This window comes from Littorina saxatilis, linkage group LG8 (assembly GCF_037325665.1).
Source record: "Littorina saxatilis isolate snail1 linkage group LG8, US_GU_Lsax_2.0, whole genome shotgun sequence".
NCBI lineage: Eukaryota > Metazoa > Mollusca > Gastropoda > Littorinimorpha > Littorinidae > Littorina > Littorina saxatilis.
Genome location: NC_090252.1, coordinates 68,731,897 through 68,759,815, shown reverse-complemented (window position 1 = coordinate 68,759,815; position 27,919 = coordinate 68,731,897). Strand labels below are relative to the sequence as shown.

General features: G+C 40.7%; 2 long non-coding RNA genes across 2 annotated transcripts; one reads left to right on the top strand and one right to left on the bottom strand.

The window, feature by feature from the left end:
• The first annotated feature begins 1,188 nt into the window (after positions 1–1,188).
• On the top strand, positions 1,189–20,661 carry LOC138974255 (uncharacterized). The gene is made up of 5 exons (XR_011458359.1): positions 1,189–1,405; positions 2,592–2,858; positions 14,296–14,595; positions 17,338–17,451; positions 18,954–20,661. It is a non-coding gene; the product is annotated as an uncharacterized lncRNA (long non-coding RNA).
• Positions 5,613–11,274, bottom strand: LOC138974258 (uncharacterized). The gene is made up of 3 exons (XR_011458362.1): positions 10,231–11,274; positions 9,460–9,859; positions 5,613–6,126 (listed from the first exon to the last, which is right to left on the bottom strand). It is a non-coding gene; the product is annotated as an uncharacterized lncRNA (long non-coding RNA).
• Positions 20,662–27,919: the final 7,258 nt, after the last annotated feature.

Here is a 27,919-nt window from a genome sequence, read left to right as displayed (position 1 = left end):
AATCACACATGTGCGTGCGTTTTTTTTGTTTTTTTTTATATCGGAAGTTTTTTTTTTCTTTTTTTTTTCTTATAATCATTTTAATTCTTATTAATCACACTCAATGGACAGTAAACAGATCATGGACAATTGTTTTTAATTTTTTATTTTATTTACATGTACCCTCTCTCTCTCTCTCTCTCTCTCTCTCCTCTCTCTCTCTCTCTCTCTCTCTATCTCTCTCTTTCTCACACTTGTCCACACAACATCTCTCTCTCTCTCACTCTCTCACTCTCTCTCTTTCTCTCTCTCTCTCTCTCTCTCTCTCTCTCTCTCTCTCTCTCTCTCTCTCACTCACTCCCTAGTCTGTCTTTCTCTGCATCCACTTTCTTTCTCTTCGACTTGTCTGTTTTTTTCTGAATTTTGTTCTTCGGATTTTTCTGTCTTCTTCTTTGTTCTACTTTTTTGCTTCGTCTCTCTCTCTCTCTCTCTCTCTCTCTCTCTCTCTCTCTCTCTCTCTCTCTCTCTCTCTCTCTCTCTCTCTCTCTCTCTCTCTCTCTCTCTCTCTCTCTCTCCTCTCCCCCATACTCTGTCGGTCTCTCTCTCCCCCTCTCTCCCATAGTCTGCCAATCTCTCTCTCTCTCTCTCTCTCTCTCTCTCTCTCTCTCTCTCTCTCTCTCTCTCTCTCTCTCTCTCTCTCTCTCTCTCTCTCTCTCTCTCACTGTCTCCTCTCGTTCTATCTTCTCTCTCTCCACCTATTTTTTTAAAAGTTTTTTTTTAATACATTTTGTCCTATATTTTCTTCCGTCATCATTTCTCCTTTTGTTACCTAACGTTTCTTTATTTCAATTTCACAGATAGCAACATATATGCGAGTCACAAGTCAATTATTTGTCTTAAACGTAACTCTTTTTCAAAAATACATCCGATCTCTAAAGGGGTACCGTATCTATAAATACCTATGCACATTTTTGCAATCAAGATCAGCAAATTGACATAGTTTGCTTCAGCGGATGAAATAGAATTCCTTTTAACTAGGCCAAATAGGGCATCCCGCACATCAACATGAATTCTTTTTGAACAAGCGGTGAAGAAGGCTTCTTCAACAAATGTCGATCTCTCGCTTTTGATGTATTTTACCGTCGTCCCGTCTTGCGCACCACGCGCGCTGCCTGTGTGTGCGAGTAAAATGAGGTCACCGTCACATGGATCGATGCGGAACAGTTGGGTTTTTTCTCCCTCTCCAACATTAATTATAGATTGTTCTGCTGTGTTTATACAGAGAGCTACTCATGCCTTATCAGTGAGCATCCAGCAGTCGGCCATCTTGAATCGGTCTCTAACCGTTTGTACCCTACAAATATGGATCCCTACCTTATCATACCTGTAATGTGCTTGCTTTCTTTGTCTTCAGCAGATGGTGAAGGTGAGTCATCTGATATGTCGATTACGATTTGTTGTTTCATAATACATGTTTAATAGTAACAGTTAATATCCGTCGGGATGAGTGTATGGACACACTTTGAGATCACAAGTGCTGACATAAATCTATCCTATAACATCCCTTCTCTGTTTCTGTTATTCGAGAAGCTGATCTAGCCTGGCATCTTGCTTAATGACTGATGATAACTTTCGAGCAGCCGCAGTCACATTCACCTAGCCATCTTTCCTTGTGAGTAGATAAGATCAGCGGCTGTAACAAGGAAAGTACAACAATAGATAGGAACTATTAAACGATGATGTATAAATCAGTTATTAAAGGGAGCCCGGAGAAATTTACTCTATGACGCAGAAATATGACGCAGAAATACTTGCGGCTAAAACCAAAGTGTGTCACAATAGGCCAGCGCTCATGCCTTACTAGGTCGCACTGTCAAGTTACAAACTGCTTCTCTATCTGTCTTAAGTGGCCAAACAATGAAAGCTTTATTTTAAAGGATTGATGATTCGTGTCGACATACGTTGAACGGATGGTTGGTTTGTTGGGTGTTAATTTGTTCGTCTCTTCAGCAGATATTGCTATCCCAGACCGATGCAAACGTGTTACCTTTCTCAGTTCACATTGCAAGCTCCATGCTTAAAACTGTTTACAATCACAATGTAAGATAACAGGTTCTAAACGTTCATACCTTTAACATTTGTTAGTTCGAATATGTTTAATGACATCTTAATCTCCTTTAAAAAAAAAAAAAAATCGTGTCCCTGGGAACATCCCACACATACACTGTCATATATATAGTCTGCACTGTAGTGTTGGTCACGAATCTATTGGGCGGGTAACGCTATATGCTTTCTTTGATGAAAGGTAAATGCCACCCAGCATCACTAATCCCACGAGTCAAACAAAACATAAGACAGATATATATATATGTGTTTTGAAAACACAGGAACAGAGAAAAGGACACACAAATTGACAATGCAAACACCGTAAAATGTCACATACAATTCACAATACAAAAGGAATTTAACAAGAAGTGTGTGTGTGTGTGTGTGTGTGTGTGTGTGTGTGTGTGTGTGTGTGTGTGTGTATGTGTGTGTGTATGTGTGTGGGTGTGTGTGTGTGTGTGTGTGTCTGTGTGTCTGTGTGTGTGTGTTTTCACCACTGTTTTAAGGCATAACGGGGCCTGACTTCCTGGTGACGAACTGGAACTGGACCCGACAGCTGAACCTAACATGCCAGGCACCAAATCCTTCAAAAGTGAATCGGTACCAATGGTTCACGCCTGCTGGTGACACAAAGCGCTGTAACTCAACACAGGCACCCAATGTCTGCACGTTTAAGCCTGTGCTGGAGGACGACAACCAGACTGTTACCTGCAGAGCACTGAACTCTACGGGCGATACCTTAACCCTGGCGTTGTACACGGTGAACCTGAAATGTGAGTATGAGAACCAACAAAAAAATATGAGCACATCGAAACACATAAAATGAAAAACAAATGATGCCATTAAAGATGAATACGAGAGAACCTACTACTGAATCGATTCAGAATTTCATATCAATGTTTATTACGTTCATTCCAAAATTTAGAATAGCAAACAAACATGCCTTATCCCATGACCTGCCTCTTTGTCTCTGTTAGCTGAGGAGGGGATTATTCTGGATAATCCATCCCAACCATATGGATAATCCATCACAACCGAGTCTCGATCTCAACTGTCATTGGTCATTGTCTTCGATCTTAGAGTACAATTGAATAATTTATAGAGGTCATCTGCATATTTATCGTTAACTCGGGGACTACTTTTACTTCAGCAAAGCGATTGAGATATTCTGCGGTATAACAGTCGAACTCACGTTTAGCTAACGTTCTACATACATTTTAACATTGACAAATTTAAAAACATCAATAAAAAATTAGGTAGATGTGCAACGCCAAGGCACTGCATACCCCAGCGAAAGACAAACCTCTCTCTCTCTCTCACTCTCTCTCTCTCTCTCTCTCTCTCTCTCTCTCTCTCTCTCTTTCTCTCTCTATCTATCTCCCTCTCTCTCTCTCTCTCAAACACACACACACACACGAACACACACACACACACACACACCCCAAGTTACACACGTACACACATACACACTCACTCACACGCACTCACTCACTCTCTCACACACACTTCATACACACAAAACACACCCCCATACGCACACATAGACAGACGGACATACACACCTTTACAAACAAACACAAATGTACACACATATACACTTACGCACACGCACAAACACACACCCACCCACCCACTCTCTCTCTCTCTCTCTCTCTCTCTCTCTCTCTCTCTCTCTCTCTCTCTTATACAAACAGACACACACTCACACAAACACACATACCTAAAGTGTGGATGGTTACCTAAGAGGCGGCACTGGGTGTAGTGCCTTTCTAGTGCACTTGCACTACAACAGCACTGGGTGCAATACTCGCTCCGGCATCGAAGAATTTTGCACTAAAAAAATGCACAAAATTTGACCTATTTCGTCGCCTATAGAGGACGGAAAGAATGTCATTTTGTACATTGTTATGACATTCTTTCCGTCAAAAAAGTCAATTTAACGGTGTTAAATGAAGCGACCATCCACACAATTAGGTTGCCATCCAGAGTTTAGGTTGCCATCCACGTGTGGATGGTTGCCTTATGGTGATTTAGGCAACCAAACCTGTGGAAACGTGGGTACACACACACACACACACACACACACACATGTACATACGCACGCATATCCGCACACACACACCCACAGACACACACACACACACACACACACACACACACACACACACATTGACTCACACAAATCTCATACACACAAAACACACACTCATACGCACATACACGGTTGGCCTAGTGGTAAGGCGTCCGAATGACTTGATGTACTTAACGACATGTCTTAGCATAAATTACCAGACGTTTGAAGGCAATGCATTGAGAAATTTATTAAATGTGCTGGATTTCTTCTGATTACCCACTAAAATGGCCCCAGAAACCGCATTTTACTGCTTCTCAGAAGAATTATATACCGTTCATCATGCCATTACGCCATTGTTAGACAAGATATGTAAACTAAGCTGACTGTTTGGATGCATATTTAATTTTTCTTTCTAATAACATGCACAACAGGTTTCCTTTCAGCAGTTTTGATAGTATGTCGATTTTAACACGTTAAACTTGATTTTGCGAATTTGATTGTTGGGGATGCTAGTCTTGTAGGTTCTACTTTATAAACAGTACCTCGTGTAAACTAAATCTGTTTTCTAAATAACATAGGACAATGAATGGCCTTTTCAGTCTTATAATTGGTTTTACAATAAATGGCCTCATCAAAATGATCTGCCCTCAAACGCGTTTGCTTAGTTTGTTGTTGTTGACAGGTAGTATAGAAATAGAATATGAACGTTGGACATGTTTTAACTGCTAACTAATATTGACAAAACCACTGTATACTTCTGTGTCTGCAGACTGTTCCTGGCATAATTAATGTAAATGCTTAAAAAATTCCTTTAACCATTTTAAATATAAAATTTGTTGTTTTGTGCAAGGGAGGTTACACAGTGGCCACTACATACAGTGTTGGTAGTTGGCCCCTGAGCAAGCGTCAGCATCAGTGTTCGTAGTTGGCCCCTGAGCAAGCGTCAGTATCAGTGTTGGTAGTTGACCCCTGAGCAAGCGTCAGTATCAGTGTTTGTAGTTGGCCCCTGAGCAAGCGTCAGTATCAGTGTTTGTAGTTGGCCCCTGAGCAAGCGTCAACATCAGTGTTGGTAGTTGGCCCCTGAGCAAGCGTCAGTATCAGTGTTGGTAGTTGGCCCCTGAGCAAGCGTCAACATCAGTGTTGGTAGTTGGCCCCTGAGCAAGCGTCAGTATCAGTGTTGGTAGTTGGCCCCTGAGCAAGCGTCAGTATCAGTGTTGGTAGTTGGCCCCTGAGCAAGCGTCAGTATCAGTGTTGGTAGTTGGCCCCTGAGCAAGCGTCAACATCAGTGTTGGTAGTTGGCCCCTGAGCAAGCGTCAGTATCAGTGTTGGTAGTTGGCCCCTGAGCAAGCGTCAACATCAGTGTTGGTAGTTGGCCCCTGAGCAAGCGTCAACATCAGTGTTCGTAGTTGTCCCGTGAGCAAGCGTCAGCATCAGTGTTCGTAGTTGACCCCTGAGCAAGCGTCAACATCAGTGTTGGTAGTTGGCCCCTGAGCAAGCGTCAGCATCAGTGTTCGTAGTTGGCCCCTGAGCAAGCGTCAGTATCAGTGTTGGTAGTTGGCCCCTCAGGCCCCTCAGGGTCAGTGTTGGTAGTTGGCCCCTCTGCGAGTGTCAGCATCAGCGTTGGTAGTTGGCCCCTCGGCGAGTGTCAGCCTTAGTGTTGGTAGTCGACCCCTCAGCGAGTGTCAGCATCAGTGTTGGTAGTTGGCCCCTCAGCGAGTGTCAGCCTCAGTGTTGGTAGTTGACCCCTCAGCGAGTATCACCATCAGTGTTGGTAGTCGACCCCTCAGCGAGTAGCACCATCAGTGTTGGTAGTCGACCCCTCAGCGAGTATCACCATCAGTGTTGGTAGTTGGCCCCTCAGCGAGCGTCAGCCTCAGTGTTGGTAGTCGACCCCTCAGCGAGTATCACAATCAGTGTTGGTAGTTGGCCCCTCAACGAGTGTCAGCATCAGTGTGTGGGTAGAGGTCCTTGAACAAGGAACAGCAACATAGTCATAAGAGCAGAAGGTTTCTTGTATTAAATGTTAGCAACAGAGCAGTTTCACCACATAATCTTACAAGAAAAAGAGAAGACAGTGAGTAATTCTAAAACTTGCTCTTATTCATACTACACTTAGCAAACCATTTTATCTGTACAAATTGTGTACTTTAAAAAAAAATCACTCCCGAATCATTTTGTTCAAACTTTCTACGCCATTAAAGGCACTTCACTTGGAAATGTGGCACACTCTTCCGCTGCTCAAAAAAGGATGCCCCAAAAATTGACCCGAAAAAACACAAAGTACCACTTAAAAATCAACTCAAGTTCAGGATAGACACAATAATAATAATAATGAAAATAGAACATTTATATAGCGCTTCTTCACAGCTCAAAGCGCTTTGGCAACGTTTACATACGTGAAGAAGAACATCAATTATCTGTCCAGAACAGGGTGTCTTCTTTGGTTAACTTTTGTACTTTGTGTTCTGCCATTACTGCTGATGCAGGTGTCAATCGCTTCAGCAGTAAAAAACATGAGGTCTTGCGTTAATTTAGAGGGGTTAAACAATTAAAAGAAAGCTCTGTATATCAGCAATGACTCAGTCCTTTAAAATGAATCAGACAAGGCTAACAATTCAGGAAATGGAACAAACCAACTTCCCGCAGTGGGGCACTGCGGTTATGAAATTAAAGGCCCCTCCTGTTTTTGGAACCGCAGGAGCTTTCTAGTTTGCTGTTAGGTAGATTTTTGGTTCCTCTTTCCTGTCATGCTCTCTTTTTCTTCATGAATTCTTTTCTTTTTTCTGCCTTCTTGCTCATTCACCTGTATTTTTTCCAAAAATCTCTTCTCTTGCCGCTTGTCTCGCGATTCATGTATAGTTTAATCTGTTAGTGTTCTGATGTAAGTCCAGCAGTAGATAGGTTAAGCCTATTTTAACATACTGGAAACTGGTAATCTTCCAGTAGGTATTAATTTAGTTTTACTAAAGCCTGCTGGGACACAAGTAATGGGTTAGTGCATTTGTAAACAGGAATCGCTTGACAAGTGGCCCCCTTCATCCCCCCCTTCCTCGTCCTGATATGGCTCTGCGTAGTCGGCTGGACGTTAAGCAACAAATAAACAAACAAACAAACAAACCAACTGAATTACAAATTAGCACAATTTCTTGAAATCCCCTAGAGCATGTTCTATTCTCCTCACAATCTATGCCCCCCCCCCCCCACGTTAACAATAACAGCGTAAATACATGTTTTTAGAACTAGTAAATTACTAGTTATTGTCACTTAAGAATCAGTTTTGTTGATATCAAGGAGTAGTAAAATTTAAAGTCAAAGTTTCAGATAAAAGTTTAAACAAGTCGCGTAAGGCGAAAATACAATATTTAGTCAAGTAGCTGAACTCACTACAGAATGAAGCTGAACGCAACGCAACGCAGCAAGACCGTATACTCGTAGCATCGTCACTCCACCGCCCGTGGCAAAGGCAGTGCACGTGGAATTGACAAGAAGAGCGGGGTATTCGTTGCGCTGAGAAGGATAGCACGCTTTTCTGTACCTCTCTTCGTTTTAACTTTCTGAGCGTGTTTTTAATCCAAACATATCATATCTATATATTTTTGGAATCAGGAACCGACAAGGAATAAGATGAAAGTGTTTTTAAATTGATTTCGAAAAAAACATTTTGATAATAATTTTTATATATTTAATTTTCAGAGCTTGTTTTTAATCTGAATATAACATATTTATATGTTTTTGGAATCAGCAAATGATGGAGAATAAGATAAACGTAAATTTGGATCGTTTTATACATTTTTATTTTTTTTTACAATTTTCAAATTTTTAATGACCAAAGTCATTAATTAATTTTTAAGCCACCAAGCTGAAATGCAATACCGAACCCCGGACTTCGTCAAAGAGTACTTGACCAAAATTTCAACCAATTTGGTTGAAAAATGAGGGCGTGACAGTGCCGCCTCAACTTTCACGAAAAGCCGGATATGACGTCATCAAAGACATTTATAAAAAAAATGAAAAAAACGTTCGGGGATTTCATACCCAGGAACTCTCATGTCAAATTTCATAAAGATCGGTCCAGTAGTTTAGTCTGAATCGCTCTACACACACACACACACACACACACACACGCACGCACGCACACACACACGCACATACACCACGACCCTCGTTTCGATTCCCCCTCGATGTTAAAATATTTAGTCAAAACTTGACTAAATATAACAAGTCGCGTAAGGCGAAAATACAATATTTAGTCAAGTAGCTGTCGAACTCACAGAATGAAACTGAACGCAATGCAACGCAGCAAGACCGTATACTCGTGGTCCACCGCTCACGGCATAGGCAGTGAAATTGACAAGAAGAGCGGGGTAGTGGTTACGCTATGCTGCATAGCACGCTTTTCTGTACCTCTCTTCGTTTTAACTTTCTGAGCGTGTTTTTAATCCAAACATATCATATCTATATATTTTTGGAATCAGGAACCGACAAGGAATAAGATGAAAGTGTTTTTAAATTGATTTCGAAAAAAAAAATTTGATAATAATTTTTATATATTTAATTTTCAGAGCTTGTTTTTAATCCGAATATAACATATTTATATGTTTTTGGAATCAGCAAATGATGGAGAATAAGATAAACGTAAATTTGGATCGTTTTATAATTTTTTATTTTTTTTTACAATTTTCAGATTTTTAATGACCAAAGTCATTAATTAATTTTTAAGCCACCAAGCTGAAATGCAATACCGAACCCCGGGCTTCGTCGAAGATTACTTGACCAAAATTTCAACCAATTTGGTTGAAAAATGAGGGCGTGACAGTGCCGCCTCAACTTTCACGAAAAGCCGGATATGACGTCATCAAAGACATTTATCAAAAAAATGAAAAAAACGTTCCGAGATTTCATACCCAGGAACTCTCATGTCAAATTTCATAAAGATCGGTCCTGTAGTTTAGTCTGAATCGCTCTACACACACACACACACACACACACGCACGCACACACACACATACGCACATACACCACGACCCTCGTTTCGATTCCCCCTCGATGTTAAAATATTTAGTCAAAACTTGACTAAATATAAAAAGAAGTCAAACACTGAAACAGCATTCTTCTTACTCACTGTCCAGTTTGTGTGTGTGTCACTGTGTGTGAGAACAATACGTTTTGACACATCTCTTTCAATGTGTATGCATACTACTACTATGTGATCCCAGAACGCCTCTTCTTTTGTTTTCCAAATGTTCTACAGAATTGTCAATGACTGAATGAGTATCATATTACAAGCATAACATATTTACCTGAAATGATGTCCAGTCTTTTCTTGCACACCACGTTCACTAAGACTTGTGCTTTCATTGGCATTCCTCATTGTCTCTGCCCTTTGTTTGGTAACTGTATGTTAGTGTCCACGGGTAGAAGATGACACTGGAGGAGAGCATGGTGGTGCCTGCCCTTGCTTTGATAACTGTATGTTAGTGTCCACGGGTAGAAGATGACACTGGAGGAGAGCATGGTGGTGCCTACCCTTGCTTTGGTAACTGTATGTTAGTGTCCACGGGTAGAAGATGACACTGGAGGAGAGCATGGTGGTGCCTGCCCTTGCTTTGGTAACTGTATGTTAGTGTCCACGGGTAGAAGATGACACCGGCGGAGAGCATGGTGGTGCCAGACGATGCAGACGGTGATGAAGTTTATTCTCTGGTGATACAAGAAAGAAAATTATGAGCGTTTGCTGAATGTTTCAGTGTTTGCTTGTATGCATTTACAATTACCAGGTGAATACGCTGCACAGATCTGCAGTGCAGATGATACTAAGACAACACTGTCAGCACAGCTACCAAGTCAAACTTATAACGAGCACAGTCAGTATATAATATGGTGCTGATTAACAATAACAACCCATTTAAGTTTCAAACATGCCTTTTCTGCTCTAATGTTTTCTCTCTCGTGCAAGCTGTTTTATAACCTTGACATTTTCTGCAACAACATTCCCAAACACAATCTGAAAAGTAGCATGCCTTGAAAGGAACATTTGATCAATTATGCTTTAGATCTATTCCAAACCTTACCTTTTTTCATCATGACAGGAAACAATGCTGACATGTCTAGTTCACGTGTTGAGTTAACCTGCTTGGAGCACTGCTGTAGATATAGGGTGTGACTGTGAGTATTCAGGGTGTCAAGATGTAGCCAATGTCACCGTATATGAACAAGCCCAGAGGTCCTTGGATTGCAGAACACACCCAACTCTCATTTAAAATCATGGTACCCTTTTCACACCCTGGCCATAGTCATAGAACAACACGACACACGGTCCAAAGATGTTCGTCACCAACTACTTCAATGCCTGTAGAAGCCGTGGCATCCTTCCTTGTTGATATTATACTCGAGCTGTTTTGTTTCGTTGACTGACTGATAGACTATTGTTCGAAAATGTGTGTAAACAGCACCACAAACACGCCGAAAAAGTGCACTACAAGTACAAGAGCTCTGGAATTGCTCACGAGTACGTGTGGTTAGCCGCTTCCTGTCGGGTTCACACTCGTCGTGCAAGGCAGAATATACATTCGGTGAATGCAGCGAAGACTCGTTTCCTTGCTGATGTAGAATATGTCGCCGTGCATGGACTGACAGACATCAATCACGCAGAAAACGGTGCAATCATAGTCTTCGCGGGTGCTTGTAAGTGCTAAACTGCATACCGTCCACACTCTTGTCAACATATTTCAAACAGGAGTCCATGCTTTGACAAATGAAAGCGTGCGGCACTCTCCTTATCGTCTTGGGCATTCCGCGGATCCGTGCGGTGACGAAAATGTGTTGATGGCGCATGTTATATCGCAAAATGATGCACGAGTCGAGTCGACTCACAGTCTCATTTACGGCCGCCATTTTTAGGATTAAAATTATCTCCCTTGCAAGTTGGGGGCGCTTCTGTCTGCTCTTACCTAACTTAGGGCTGGGGGGGGGCTGTCCTAAGATAAGAGCGACATAGGAGCGCTCTTTGGCCAAAGAGCGGTCCGTGAAACGCACCTATCTTAACTTTGCTCTTAACCCCATCTTGACCCCTTAAGAGCTCCTAAGTTAGGATAAGAGCGGTATATGAAACCGGCCCCAGAGGCTTGTACCAAAAAAGCGATCGAATTTTAGAATCGGCTCTTCCGCGAGACCAATTCAATAGAAACAAAACACAGTCTCGGAAACCTTAATGGATCCCCGATAGTACAGGTTTGAATCCTCAATAGCACAGAGGTACCACGAGTTCACACGGATGCACAAGAGTGCATGTGTACCATAACTGTCGTTCCCAAGCTCACATACATCGAAAAGTTTATTTGGTGTCTTACCTAACAGGCCATACACATTTCGTTCAAATCAGTTGCGCAGTCAGGCTGATCTAGCGTGTAAAAGAGAGCGGCCACAATCCTAAAAAAACCAGCAACAAATCCAGGGTTTTGTGGTGTTTTTGCTAGGTAGCTGCAGTTGATATGCAATCAATCTAAAACTGCAAATAGCAGCCTCTCTAAATTTCACAGAACGATGACAAAGACCCTCATCTGCATTCGGGCTAGTACTCAGAGCAAACAGAACCCGAGAATGGACGTTGTAACGGTTTTCAATTACAATTTTGTAAACGTTCGTAACGTCCCAGAAACAAATGTGATATGCACGTAACTTTCTATACTTTGCCAGAAATGGTGCCATTACATGTGTGCCAAGTTTCAAAAACATTCTTGCATGGGCTCAAAAGTTATTGCCTTATGACTTTGAAGAAATAAAAAGTAAAATCTCACTCCACTGCGCTGTTCTATTTTTAGACGATGGCGTCTGCAAAACTCATATCAATGTGGCTGAGGGGTCGGGACACACACTATTACCATTTAGGTTAATTGCACAAAGCTCAGCGATTGAAACTTGTTTTTCCCTTCGTTGAGATCTGCTATTATAGGTGTGTTGTTCTTGAAATTTGTCTTTGGCACGGTGTTATGGTGTGCAAGCGCCTTGACATTATGCATATGTCTGTCTGTCTGTGTTTGTATACAGGTGTCAATCAATCAATCAATATGAGGCTTATATCGCGCGTATTCCGTGGGTACAGTTCTAAGCGCAGGGATTTTTTTTTATTTTTTTTTGTTATTTATATCGCGCACATATTCAAGGCGCAGGGATGCCGTGTGAGATGGATTTTTTTTTACACAATACATCACGCATTCACATCGGCCAGCAGATCGCAGCCATTTCGCCGCATATCCTACTTTTCACGGCCTATTATTCCTAGTCACACGGGTATTTTGGTGGACATTTTTATCTATGCCTATACAATTTTGCCAGGAAAGACCCTTTTGTCAATCGTGGGATCTTTAACGTGCACACCCCAATGTAGTGTGCACGAAGGGACCTCGGTTTTTCGTCTCATCCGAAAGACTAGCACTTGAACCCACCACCTAGGTTAGGAAAGGGGGAAGAAAATTGCTAACGCCCTGACCCAGGGTCGAACTCGCAACCTCTCGCTTCCGAGCTCAAGTGCGTTACCACTCGGCCACCCAGTCCACAGGTGTGCATGATAAAAAAAAAAATCCGAAGAGTTCTACATAATTCTACTTTTTGAGTTTGTGTGACTGTGCCCGTAGCTTAATGTTCACGATTTACGAATTAAGGGACAACCAAAAAGGCTTTATCCCTGTTTCATGACGGACAGATAACGGTTCTCTGTATAGTAGGCCGTTATGACCTAGAGACAATGCTCTTAAAAACCTGGCGATGTCCATCCCCATAGCTCCGTCTGATTCGTCACAGCAAATGCCCGAGTTTGACTCGCCGTTATCAAGACGACGATGAGAAAAGCCCAGTGTTTACTCCATCTGACGTCATATTTTTTTAATCATATGACGTCATGTCTGCATTCTTCTGTTATTTGATTATTTGTCTTCTTTACTTCTTTCTTACACAGCACAGCTGTGTTCAAAACACGTGGACAGTTATTTTCTGCAACTGCTACTTCTTCTTCTTCTGCGTTTGTGGGCTGAAACTCCCACGTACAAGTGGAATTTTACGTGTATGACCGTTTTTACCCCGCCATTAAGGCAGCCATACGCCATACTGAGCAAGTTGTTCGCATCATCTGTGAAGGCTATATGCATCCTATCGGAGAACGGGAAACACAATTATAGAAAGTATCTTGGGGGAAAAAATGTTGCGCGAAAGACACCAGGGACAGTATTTTTCACCTCTTTTCAAACGATCATAACTTTTGAGCCCGTCAAAGAATGTTTCTGAAACTTGGCACACATGTATTGCACCATTTTGTGCAAAGTATACAAAGTTCAGTGCATGTCGCATTTGTTTCTGAAACGTCACAAGCGTTTACAATTGTTTTAAAGGAAAACCGTTACAACGTCCACTCTCGGGTTCTGTTTGCTCTAAGTACTGGAACGTATACAGATGAAGGTCTTTGTCATCGTCCTGTGGAATTTGGAGAGGCTGCTATTTGTAGTTTTAGATGTATTGCTTATCAACTGCGGTTACCCAGCAAAAACACCATACAAATCCAGGATTTTGTGCCGTTTTCCAGGATTGTGGTAGCTCTCTTTTACAGGGTGAATCAGCCTGACTGCGCGGCGTATTTAAACGAAATGTGTATGACCTGCTAGGTAAGACACCAAATACACTTTTTGATGTAAAACATGTAAAATATCATTCAGTTTAAGTCACCGTTTTGACGGTTGAAAGTGAATCATGCCGTCAAAAAACCCGCTTTTTTAGGGTAGGCGTGGTCACGGACCTGTGACGTCATACCCAAATGTTGCTCAGATCCAGGAAAACACATTTTTGAGCAGAAGAAAGACTGATCTTCATAAACACATATCTTTCTGACCCAAAAACTTATGTTTAACATCTGGGCTATACCACTGAAAAAATATTAACTTTTTGTGCCTCAGTGTACCACAAATACAAGGTGAGATAGTTAGACGGATTAGGATTGTTTTGTAAAAATATTGAGGTACAATGATGATAATGAAAGAAGGAGATGATGTTTGCAAGGGTCTGTTTTTTCCAAAGCCCTGAGATTTTCGCGAAGAGATCGAAATCTTTACCGTTTGTTTATCTTTATTCATTCCGTTTTGTTTTTATAGACCCTCCACCGGATCCACCGTCCCTTCCACAAACTAACCTCCTGAAGCAAGGAGACACCATCAGGTGCTCAGTGTATGGAGGTAAACCACTCGTGACAAACGTTTCATTTTACTGTGAGCATCCTGGCCATGCTGACCAAGAGGATGTTATCAATAAAGAAGAGCGTACTGTGAGTAGTCCAATCACGATTAACGTTTCTGAGGCTACAAATGTCAACGTGAACTGTACCTGTTCGGCATACTGGGCGCCAGGACCTGGGCTGTACTCACACGTTCTAAACCGGACTGTCACTCTCAAATGTAAGTGTGCTAAGTATGGTATTTGTTTTTTGTGGATGCATTATATTTGTATGTGACTTTCTTTCTTGAGTTTATATCCGATTTAGATCTATCCGAAAAAAATGCCTCTAATATCATACACCCGTTGAACATTTGGTAAATAGTTGACAACATGCATTTTAGTGTGCGTGTGTTTGTGTGTGTGTGTGTGTGTGTGTGTGTGTGCGTGTGTGTGCGTGTGTGTTTACGGGGTGCAATTATCAAAAATACTTCTTGAAATCGATAATAATGTACCTTTACCTGTACATTATTCCAGAAAATTCTATCACATCTTTTTTTCTTTCATTGATTGCAATCGATTTATGATGACGTCATCAAAGCGTTGAGGGAGCATTCATTATGCTGCCCGCATTTTGCAATCAAAATTATTGATTGTTTTGTCAAACAATCCGTGATACGGGCAGGACGATGGCATTGCAATTCTGGTTTTTTTAAAGCATAGTGAGATACGACACCGATAAACAGAACATCTCGATTATTTCATCTGTTTTATAGTTTGAGTGTATTGATAGAAGTGTCAGAATATTGAATACATTTTCGGGTAGAAACTTTATGACACACGCGCAGTCAGTTGATAGTCATGTAAACGAGGGTTGAGAAACTGAATAGAGGATCATACAAATAATGTATAATCACAAAATATATCTTCAGTGGTGCAAATCAATGCTTTGCATTTGTAATAATGACATGTTTATATTTTGAATTATTGTAACGTGTCTTTCAGATATATTATGGCCGATAAGAATGAAACTATATGTTGTTGTTTTCGGCTTATATTTGACATAATTTAGTGGTTAGAAAGAAATGCGAAGATGAATCTACAAAGTAGCATGCAAATGAAGAAAAAAAAAACTACCGACATCTTTACACTGATCATCGAAGCGTAACCTTACCCTCCCCCCCCCCAAAAAAAAAAAAAAAAAAAAAAAAATTGCAAAAATGGTATTGAAAAAGGCAAACGGCACACGTAATCTTTTTTGTGAAACATATATGCATGCCAAGTAATAATTATGTAAGTGCTGTTTCAAAGTTTTCACAATTATTGACCAATCTGAGATTGTACAATTAGTATTAATGTATGAAATGCACAAAGAAATCCATGTTCATTAACTTTCAGTATCACGCAAAATAAAAACATAATGCCTGTCTAAAAACAAAATTAAAAACAGGTGCGATTTTAACCCCCAAAATGGCACAATTTCCGCGCCGAGTTCCCACAATCACATGTATAAATTAAATTACAACAACTAACGTGTCATGTTTGCACCAACATGCAAAACGTACCATTACCCTCATTTGGAAAAATGTCATCAGAAGAAATAGAGATCGTTCTCTAAAATAGATGCAGGGTCAGTAATATGCAAGTGCTATTTTAAAGTGTTAACAATCTGCCATAACCGAAAAGATATATGTGTTCCTTCAGAAAGTTTACAATCATAATATTCTAGTGATATCATTTGCATTTGGACGTAAAGAGTGTGTATGTTTGTCTCTCCCTGTTTATCTCGCTCACACATGCATTTGTTTTTCTGTCGATTATTTTGATAAGTCTGTATCTGTTCTTATCATTAACATCAATGTGTCTATGTATACATGATGTGTATACAATATATCATACTTTTAAAATTAGTGACGGTATGTTATATCTATGTTTCTGACAAAGCAGATTGTGAACACTTTGTAGCAGCGCTAACGTATCACTCAAAATGCGTTAGTTTTAGTGTACGATTACTTTTACCTCTTCTCATGACATTTTTCAACTTGGCGGTAACGGTGCATATAATAGATCGGTGCAAACATGACTCGGTCAATTGTTTTAAGTTTTTTGATATGTGATTGATGGGACTCTGCGCGGCATTGTGTCTTGTTTGTTTTGGTTAGAATCGCTTAGATGCTCCAGGAAATATGTTCACACAAATTAAGAAACGGATCTAATTTCAGCCAACAAATAATGTCATGTCATTACGCTATTCCCAGCCATATCATAAAGACACATTGCAATAATTAAAACAGAATACCATCATTACAACAAACATAAACCAGAGATTAATAATCAGTCTAAAGTAGGTCCTGCGATAGTAATTGACCGGCCAGATACCCCATTCAAATACCTATTCCTCGTTTATATGATTATTGGAATGTCATCATATCCAACATTCGGTATCATAAAGTCTGTCTGATATATGTTTCAAATGTGTGCACATGCTCAAATTATTACGGACAAAATATGAGCGATTTTCGGGTGAATCGCTGTCTCATGTTTTTAAGGATATGAAATGCATGTACAGCATAAAGGAAATTGCGCGTCATAGCTCTGTTGGGTTGACGCTACCTAGACTAATTTAGCTGAGCGTGCCCTGGACAATAAACCTGTTACAGTGACAATATTGTTTCAATTGTCGCGACTATAATGCTGTTAAATAATTGAGTGCAATGCAATAAGGATGTGGTATTCAAGGCCAGGACTGTGTCGTTTTCGAATTGTTCCCTATCCTCCTTTCCTATGCAACAAAGCTCAGCATTACCAAGCTTCTTCTTCTTCTTAGTTGTTGTTGTAATTGTTGTTTTTATTGTTTTTGTTCTTGTTGTTGGTGTTCTTTGTGAAGTTGGTGGTGCTGGTGGTGGTCGTTGTTGGTGTCGTTATCACCAGAATTACATATCTTTTTTAGCACAATTTCCCCCCCCCCCCCCACTTTTTTCCAGACCCCCAAGACGGGAACAAGCAGCCCCATTCCATTGCGAATGGAGCAGGCGTGGGCGCCATGGTTTTTGTGGCTTTCATCGTCATCACGTGTGTCACCTAATGCAGTCATAGCTGTACGCAAGTACCCCCTCAGAGTGTGTGTGTATGTTTGTGTGTGTGTGTGTGTGTGTGTGTGTGTGCGTGTGTGTGTGTGTGTTTTGGTGTGAGTGTGGGTGTGTGCGCGCGGGTGCGTGTGTGTATGCCTTTGTGTGTTTGTGCTTGCCAGCGTATGGTCGTCTTTGCGTGCACGTGTTTATTTGTTAGCTTTAGCATTATGATAATGGCACACTCCGACTCCAGTAAACCTTCAGTTTATGGCCTCGGACACCATCGGATCAAACATCCTTTTGTTTGAACACCTGCCGCTAAAGATTTCCCTTGGTGCTCTTAATGTAGAGTGATTTTATTGTTATATAATGTATTTTGCCTGGATAAATAGGTGTCAGCTTGTGAGAGTTTGAGTTGTGTTATACCACTTCATACACTGCAAAATGTGTTGAAGAGGTGAATCGTTGTTCGATTGCAACAAAAGATGTAACATTAACTTTCCACCCACATTGTAAAAGCAACCAGGTGAAGGCAGTTGGGAAACAACACATTAATCACCTCATTATATAATATTCATAATCTGCTGGATCAGTACTGAACAATAGCAATGTTTTTGTCGTGCAACCTCTCAACCCAACATAGAATAATCCCGCTTTCGACCTCCAACACTATCAAAAGGTTAACGTAGATTGGCTCATACGGTTGCTAACTTGTAGTGGGCACTGCGGTCTTTGGAAAGAACGATCGCGGCTTCCCGGTCGGTTTTTGCACGGCTTCCCTGTACCTTCCGTTTGACTGTTATATGTCTGACATGCCTTGTTTGTGCATCAAATAACCTATTGGTGTGTTTTAAGGACGTACTTTAAGCAAAATACGTCATGAAGAATATGACATGAACGAGAGTTACAGAGGGGTGACAAAAGTCATGCATACTTGAAGACGACAAACCGACTGCAAACAAAATTCGGAGCGTCGTGCAAAACTTCGCTTCGTCGAAACTAAACAACGGTGCGTCACAAATGTTCTAATGGTGATAGTACCTGGTGTGACATTTTTGTCCCAGAAGTTTATTAATGTCGTCTCTCAGTTTTTTGCTGCGCACTTGTTTGGTTAGGAACATAACCAGGAAGAGTAAATAACTGACAGTGAGGTGTATACTAATTTTCACATATTACAATACCCATGACTGAATGACTGATGTATACACAAAGCAACAGACAATAACAACAAAACGAGAGAGAGAGAGAGAGAGAGAGAGAGAGAGAAAGAGAGAGAGAAAGAGAGAGAGAGAGAGGGGGGGAGAGAGAGAGAAAGAGAGAGAGAAAGAGATAGAGAAAAGAGAGAGAGAGAGAGAGAAACTGAAACTGAACTTTATTACCAAAGAGAGAGAGAGAGAGAGAGAGAGAGAGAGAGAGAGAGAGAGAGAGAGAGAGAGAGAGAGAGAGAGAGAGAGAGAGAGAGAGAGAGAGAGAGATACGCCCTTCTATAGTGTTTAGTACATGTGTTCGTCTGTTTTGTATATTTGCAGACTGACATCTTCGGGAAATAAAACATTTAAGACAAGGAGAGACGCCGAACACCATCCAGATCTACGTTGCAAGAAGATGTATAGAATATCACGAATAAAAACAGAGGAGAAGTGCATTTATTAGAGGATGCTTGGACGAATTTTCTTTTGAGGAATTACTTTTTTTTAAATGCGGCATGGGATTTGAAATGTATTTTTGACCAATATAACTCCCACAGGTGCACCGTGCTTCTAATTAACGATAAAGACTGTTAACGTTCCGATGTTTTAAAACAATTGGAAAAAAAAGAATGGTAATTAAAGGGAACATCCTTGGTGCCCTCCGTAAAGAGCGAGCAATTTTCAAAGAATTTATTTGTGTGTGGTTTATTTTACCCCTGAGCCATCGTGAACCCGTGTAATCCAGTTTTCCTTTTTCACAATGCAGTCGTCAGTTTGTAATTTGAATGCGGCTCGCTGTGAGCTTATCTGCAATAGCACGTTATTATGTACCTCTGACTATGCACGAAACGAACGGATGTGGTTCACAAGAACTCTGATAAACCGTCGTCTGCAACGAGAATCACGACCTTGCGTGACTCTGCTTCCGGGCTTTTCTTTTTTCAAACTTTCAAAACTTCGAATTGTACTGATCTTGTCTTGAGGAAAAAAATAATTATTTTATGAGTTAAGAATGTTTGTGTAACAAGCTGTCAATTTATTATTTAGATTTTAAAAGTTAGGTCTAGCGCCAAAACGCACCACGGTCCGATTGTGATGGAGACAATCCGAAAAGTTATTTTTTTGAAAATTGCTCGCTCTTTACGTAGGGCACCTAGGATGTTCCCGTTTGGTGAGCGTTCAAATGGAAGGGTGTTTGTACTGTGTGTAAAAGCCTGACAGTATCTGTGATGGTTTACGGGAGGCTTACTGTGCCTTTAAGGTAATGGAGATAAACAACAAACCAAAGCAAACTGGTGATTTATAGTTGGGAATGTCACGTTTTGTAAACCATAACATGAACAATTGTCAAGGTACCATTACCCTACCATTCAATTGTTTGTTTGTTTTTTATTCTAAAGGATATTGTTCAGAACAATTGTCTTTTATATACATGTACCGTTTCATTGGTTTTCTTAGAAAAAAAGCATAATCCTGTTTGTTTCTTAGATTTTCAAGTGATTCAATATTGATATCTTTTTCCCCCCTCTGCTTCTTTACTTCTGTAAACTTGTAGAGCTAGTTATTTTTCGATAAACACCCAGCAACCAAACAAATAACGAGCCAGCAACAGCCTGAATCCTCCATAGCGCAATGGGTTGAGAAGCTGTTCTGTGTCGGTACTACTTTTGCGACTAAAAAGTTCCGAACGCTCTAATGTACGAAGTATACATCTCTGGAGCAAACAATACAAACATACCGCATTTAAATTAACAACTACAGTCTTGAACACATGAATCTCCATATAAAATCCATGAGTTCGGTTGTTTTTTTAATCTAGATCTGCCGTGCACAAACGTTCAACACAAGCAAATTCCCAAGGCAAGTAACTCTCCTACTTTGTCTAGCGACAAGAGTAGTTCCCCTTTCAAATTTCTTTTCACTCAGTTTCTTCGACAACAGACTGCAATCCGACGGTCAGTTTTCAACAATATTTCATTTTATAAACAAATCACACGCACACATCTCATTGATTAAAGAACATAAATCGGTTTCATACACTATTTGCCCCAGAAAACTAAACTTCATACAGTTTTTAACGCTGGAACACGGGTGCAAAAGTGCGTCTGCTAGTCCCATTTGACGAAATAACATTATCCGAAGCGATGCCAAAAACATGAACAGAACACACAATATCTGCCTTTACCGCCACAGGAGAATAACACCATATCTGTGTACTTGATTTTAGTCCAAAACACGGAAACTGACAAAAAGTGTTAACAGATTGGAATGATTTGCACGGAACTATATAACCGCGCATTAATCGATCGCTTGCGCAGGTTGACTGGTTGAGTGAATTGGATTCGATCAAACTTTCGCAAAAAAACTCCACTTTTCTTTGAATAACTGAAGAAAGGAGGAATAAAGAGGTTACACACCTCGTCTCAGTGATTATTAAAAATAATGGTCTCAGTTCGCGGTCATGAAAAAGCTCGCTGAAGCTCGCATTTTTCATGATCCGCTAACTTCGACCATTATGTTTAATAATCACTGAGACTCGGCATGTAACTTCTACATATAGTTGACACTGCTAGAGGAATAGGTCTTTACCGACACAACCCATTAGATGATAAACTACAAAGCAAAGAAGACTGGGGACGATTAACAAGGAACAGTTTCCAACAGCAGGGCCCGTATGCATAAGGAGGAAGTGAGAAACACTGGAAGTAGAGGCCTCTTTTGGAAGTAGGAATTCCCGAAGTTCACTTCCCAACTGTTCACTATGCATGTACGGCGGAGTGGTTACTTCGAGAGTATTCGGTCAAGGTCACGAAAATTGGGGGAATCCCAACTAGTACCAATGCGTGTGTTAACGGTACTGATAGATCTCCGGCGCAGACGTCACTCCAAACATTAGTTGTTTATACCGAAACAACCCGATGTGAGTGGCGAATGTCGTGATTGTTTGAGATTCTTCGTCAAGTTCGAGTTGGTGAAAGCCCAAATTTAGATCTAGTTTTGAGAACACTTTTGCACCGTTCATTACCGCCAGTACTTCTTCAATCGTCGGCATCGGAAATCTTTCACGTTCTATCGCCTCGTTCGATTGACGCATGTCTACACAGAGACGAATATCTCCGTTCGACTTCGGCACAACCACGATCGGACTAGCAAATGTAGTCGGTCCTTCGGCGCGTTTGATGATATCGAGTTCTTCGAGCTCTTTGATTTTTGCTTCGACTTTTGATCTGAGACTGAGCGGCAGTCTTCTAGCTGACTGAACTAAGGGTTTTGCGTTTTCTTTCATGTGCAAATGAATCTGTGTGTCCTTCAACTTTCCCAGCCCAGAAAACAATGGTTTGAATTCTGCTTTTGTTTCAGGCTTCTCACTCAAAGATCCAACAAGTGGAATCCAAATTTTGAGTACCCCCAGACTCTCTGCAGTTTATTTCCCCAGTAGTGAAACTCCCTTTCCGTCTATAACGACAAACTGTGCCTTGCATGCCTTCTCAGAGAAATGTTGCAATGAAATGTCAGCCTCAAGTGAGCCTAGAATCTTCAATGGCGTGTCACTACCATAAGCGTACAGCTGTTTGCCTGTAGTGTGTGCATACGATCTGCATTTGATGTGCTTCTGTTTCATGTTTATGTTGCTGCTTGCTCCAGAATCCACTACAAACGATGTCTAAACTCCCCCTACAACAACATCAACGGCAGCAAGTGACTTTTGTCCGTCTACTGTGAATGCACAAACATCATCATCATCAACATTACCCCCCGCGGGTTAGGGGGAGTCCCATATTGGTTGGGACGAGAAAGAATTTACCCGATGCTCCCCAGAATGTTGTAAGAGGCGACTAACGGATTCTGTTTCTCCTATTACCCTTGTTAAGTGTTTCTTGTATAGAATATAGTCAATGTTTGTAAAGATTTTAGTCAAGCAGTATGTAAGAAATGTTAAGTCCTTTGTACTGGAAACTTGCATTCTCCCAGTAAGGAAATACATTGTACTACGTTGCAAGCCCCTGGAGCAACTTTTTGATTAGTGCTTTTGTGAACAAGAAACAATTGACAAGTGGCTCTATATCCCATCTCCCCCCTTTCCCCCCTTTTCCCCCCTTTCCCCGTCGCGATATAACCTTAAATGGTTGAAAACGACGTTAAACACCAAATAAAGAAAGAAAGAAAGAAAGATCATCAACATGCACAACATTGCAAGCACCATCATTCTCACTGACAGTGTTCACTCTCCCACTCTTGCATACCAAAGCAAAATGGTTCAATTTCTTGCACTTTGCACAGCGTTTCCCTTTGGCAGGGCATGTCATGTCTTTGGCATAATGTCCTGATTTGTCACAGCGGTAACCCAGTTTATTGTCCGCACTACATCTGACTTCACAGGTTTTCTTGTCTTTCTGGTCACCTTTAGCACCTCCATGATGATTAGATTCAGAATGAGTTTGCCAACGTCTGTTGGTGTTTCCTCTTCCTCTCCTGGACACAGCACCAACCAGTTCTTGACCAGGTTCAGAATCAGTGTCTGTCATCGTCTTCAGCTGCCTCGCTGCTGCTTCATGCGCACGCGCAATATCCAAAAGTTGGTTCACGGTCAAAGTTCCTTTCTCCAGATACTTTGACTTGAGCCTTCTGTCCACACACACACACACATACACAAACACACACACACACACACACACACCGTCGAACACACACACACACACACACACACACACACACACACACACACACACACACACACACACACACACAATCGCAAATTCACAGCCACCCCTATATACACAGACACAGATAAACACAAACACACAAACACACAGACACACACAGATACACACACACACACACACACTCACACACGCACACACCAAAACCTGCTCGTATATGTGGATGAAAGAGTGGTGGCCAGTGATCCAAAACGAACAAAAGTCAAAGCTGGCAACTCAGGTTTGTGTTTAGAGAAATTTGCACGAAATGCACGCACGAGATACGACTTTTCCTTCTATTTTTTTTTTTTTATGGGGGGGGGGTGGACTTTTATTTGCGTTAGCTCCGTTTGATATGAAAAACCGAAGAAAAGCCCTGCCATTTTGCACTGAGAAACTTTAGAAGTAGCGTGTTTATATACAGTCCTCGGTCTCGCTGTAGTACAGTTACCCTTACTTACTTCCTCGTGTGCTTCCAAACTAAGCTCTTTTTCCGTCCCATGCATGCGAAAGTGAGGATGTACTTCCAAGGTCGCTCAAAACTTTGAAAGTAGTCGCAAACTACACTCAGTTACTTCCTCGCTTTGCTTTGAAGTAAGCCCTTCTTCCGGCCCATGCATACGAAAGTTTGGGAGTTGTCGCGAACTTCCTCCATAAGCATACGGGTCCAGATGTTAGCTGAAGCAATAGCTTTGGTCCTTTAACTAGATGTACAAAATGAGTGCCTCCCAGTGACGTTACAAGCCCACACTAAGTGTGACGCTTCACACATAGAATCTTCAGCAGCTCCTGCCGTTCTCCGGTCGATCTCAAATGACCCAAAAGTCACTTTCCCTGTTTTTGTTGTTTTTTATATTTAGTCAAGTTTTGACTAAGTATTTTAACATCGAGGGGGAATCGAAACGAGGGTCGTGGTGTATGTGCGTGTGTGTGTGTGTGTGTGTCTGTGTGTGTGTGTGTGTGTGTGTGTAGAGCGATTCAGACTAAACTACTGGACCGATCTTTATGAAATTTGACATGAGAGTTCCTGGGTATGAAATCCCCGAACGTTTTTTTCATTTTTTTGATAAATGTCTTTGATGACGTCATATCCGGCTTTTCGTGAAAGTTGAGGCGGCACTGTCACGCCCTCATTTTTCAACCAAATTGGTTGAAATTTTGGTCAAGTAATCTTCGACGAAGCCCGGACTTCGGTATTGCATTTCAGCTTGGTGGCTTAAAAATTAATTAATGACTTTGGTCATTAAAAATCTGAAAATTGTAAAAAAAAATAAAAATTTATAAAACGATCCAAATTTACGTTTATCTTATTCTCCATCATTTGCTGATTTATAAAAACATATAAATATGTTATATTCAGATTAAAAACAAGCTCTGAAAATTAAATATATAAAAATTATTATCAAAATTAAATTGTCCAAATCAATTTAAAAACACTTTCATCTTATTCCTTGTCGGTTCCTGATTCCAAAAACATATAGATATGATATGTTTGGATTAAAAACACGCTCAGAAAGTTAAAACAAAGAGAGGTACAGAAACGCGTGCTATCCTTCTTAGCGCAACTACTACCCCGCTCTTCTTGTCAATTTCACTGCCTTTGCCATGAGCTGTGGACTGACGATGCTACGAGTATACGGTCTTGCTGAAAAATGGCATTGCGTTCAGTTTCATTCTGTGAGTTCGACAGCTACTTGACTAAATATTGTATTTTCGCCTTACGCGACTTGTTTTTAATTTGTAGGACCAACTGTCACAATGTAATGCATACACAATAACGAAATTGTGTAAGCATGATCCCTGTCTCTGCTCTTAGTCTTGTAAATACAAAAACAAATAGAATTAGTAACTGTTTTTGCCGGTGTTGATGTTGTGGTTTGTGTTTTTGACATGTAGTACCATAATAACAAATACCATAATACTACTACTGCTTATAATTAATTGTCTTCTCAATGTGCCCTTAACACAAATGTTCCAAATCAATACAATACAATGTTATCTATTCATTTTAAAAGGTGTGAACACTTGTATAGTTAATATTGTATTTCAGCATGGTATATTACACATTTGTTATGAATCGTTTGATCATATGTTGTAATTTGTTACCCTTTTTGTCTAAATTGGAATTTGACTCACAAAAGTAATATGATTGTATTCCTTGTTCCATCCTGAATCCAAATATTTAGTTATATAGCATGACTTCCCTTTTTTGTTTGTGTTATTCTAGTGAGCAAATTAATACCCCGCGATATTGCTCCGTAGGCCTACAGTTCGGCCATGACCTAGGCAAATAACTTGCGCAGCCGCAGACACAAGAACAAGGAAATCTTTCATGAAATCATTGGGAGCCACGCAAGGTTGACCTCTTGATTCAGACCATGAACCCGTTGTTGATAATCTGGAAGGTCGTACGAGATCTATCTCTGGTCGTGCCGATTCATAGATTCAACCAACAAACTGCGACTTCATCTGTGTTCAGATGGCTAAGCAATGCGTAGAATCTTTAATGCTAAAGCCTAATGGCTCGTTTTGACAAGCATTAAACGGATGAAATTAACCACATGCATTTTATTTCAGTCTTCAGAAAACTGCAAACGCATCAATGCCTCCTGTTTCGGTATTTTGTACAGACATTTCTTCCACACGATAGATTCGCTGATTTGTCTCACGATGCCGTCATCAATACAAACACAACGATTGCAGAAGCAACCTCTGAACCTACACGACTGAGACACAAGACTGATTATTTCACAGCTGCAATGCCAACACAGAAGAAAGACGTGTTGGGTACTCACGCGGCCTCGTCAAGTCTGACCATGGACTAGCCATTTGTAAGACGGAACCCACCGAACCAAAAACAAATGACGTCAGCGTCTCTTTCGTTTTGCCTGTAACTTTGTCATGACGTCTTTTTATGACAGTATGGCCCATCCTGAACTCAGGTCAAAAATGAGTTACTTCCCTTCGGGTCTCATTCTATCTCTGTCAGATTCTTTCTTAAACCAGTTGACAGTGATGCAACCATATATTACGGTCTCTTTCCGGCAGCAGTCCCAAAATTTCGACTTGTTTTGACCTTAGAACGATGTTTCTATCATAACTGTGAAGAACAGAACGGAGATAACTGTCGAAGTCGGCCAATCTGCAATCATGTTCGTCTCGCGAACACTGCTCGCGAACAGCATATGGGAGATAACTCTGTATTCTTGTTTTGATAGGTTCGCTTAGGAATTTAGCGTCCGGTCAGAGAGATAACTGGCGATAGCCGTGGAGCTATGATTATCAGAATGAGTAAAGGCGACGATTTGTTTCGCTTCCTGTGTCATTTTAGATATTCTGCCCATGGTGAATTTCCCATGCTTTGTTTCCACATCCCATGACAAATTCTCCTACTTTGGTCATGCCATATATACTTTACAGCTCCGAATCATCCATGGTACCGCGTGGTATTTTGTCTCGACGGGGTGAAAGAATATAATGACATCACTCTCGGCAGAGCCTCGAGTGACGTCATTATATTCATTGACCCAGTCTTGACAAAATATCACGCAATACCATGGATGGAGGGAGCTGTAACTTATACGTATTGTATTTATTGAAAATGTGCTTCGCATTAAAGAAAACATTAATAGGCCACTTTCTTTATTTTTTAAACAAGATTCATAAAATCTAAAATCTTATATTCCTTACCATCTTCTGGTTGCAAACATTATGTGTTTGATGTTGAAAATATACAAAGAAACAATCTGAATAGAAAGTTGGCTTCCAAGGATACAACATATTTCAAATGATTTGAAGATTCTGACATACTTTTGTGAATCTAAAAATATAATGTCACAATTAAACATTCCATTACTTACCGTAACAGAAGTATACAATGCACCTCAAGCAAAGATGATTCCGTGGAATTGACAGTCTGGACGGGAAGATTCTCAAATAAGCAGCCCCTGTAATTGCTGATGTTCTAACTTACCTGTATAATCTCTGCATAGGCAAGTGCTGTTTTACATCTGTGTTCAAGCAGGCTAAAGTGTATCCACTTTTAAGTCAGGGCTATTACATAACCCTCCATCTACAGGCCGATAGCTATTGTATCGGTCTTATCAAAACCGCTGGAACAACATATTAATACTTTTATTATGTTTCATGTAAACGAACATGCTTTATTTCACCCAAATGAGTTGGGGTTCCGAGCACATCACTCATGCCACACAGCACTTGTAAGTCTAGTTGATCAGTGGTTGAGCAAGATCAACGAAGACAAATGATATGCTGCAGCTGCTGCTTTCTTCTATGACTTTGCTAAAGCATTTGATGTGATTCACCATGACCTACGCCTTAGAAAACTCTCACTAAACGGCCTCGGGAATGAAACATTATTGTTCATTCAGTCTTTTCTCTCTGATCGAGTACAACCTGTGTTCGCCACCTTGAACTTTGTGGTTAATAACTTATTCAACAGTTATTAATTCTTAACGGTGAAAGGTTAGATTTTAATTTTTGACGTTTTTGTCTGGTAGTAATAATCATGCTTTTGTTTTGTCTGGATTAAGATCTATGTGGTTTAACACTTACTTGAAGTTGTTTTTTTGACAATTCCTTCAC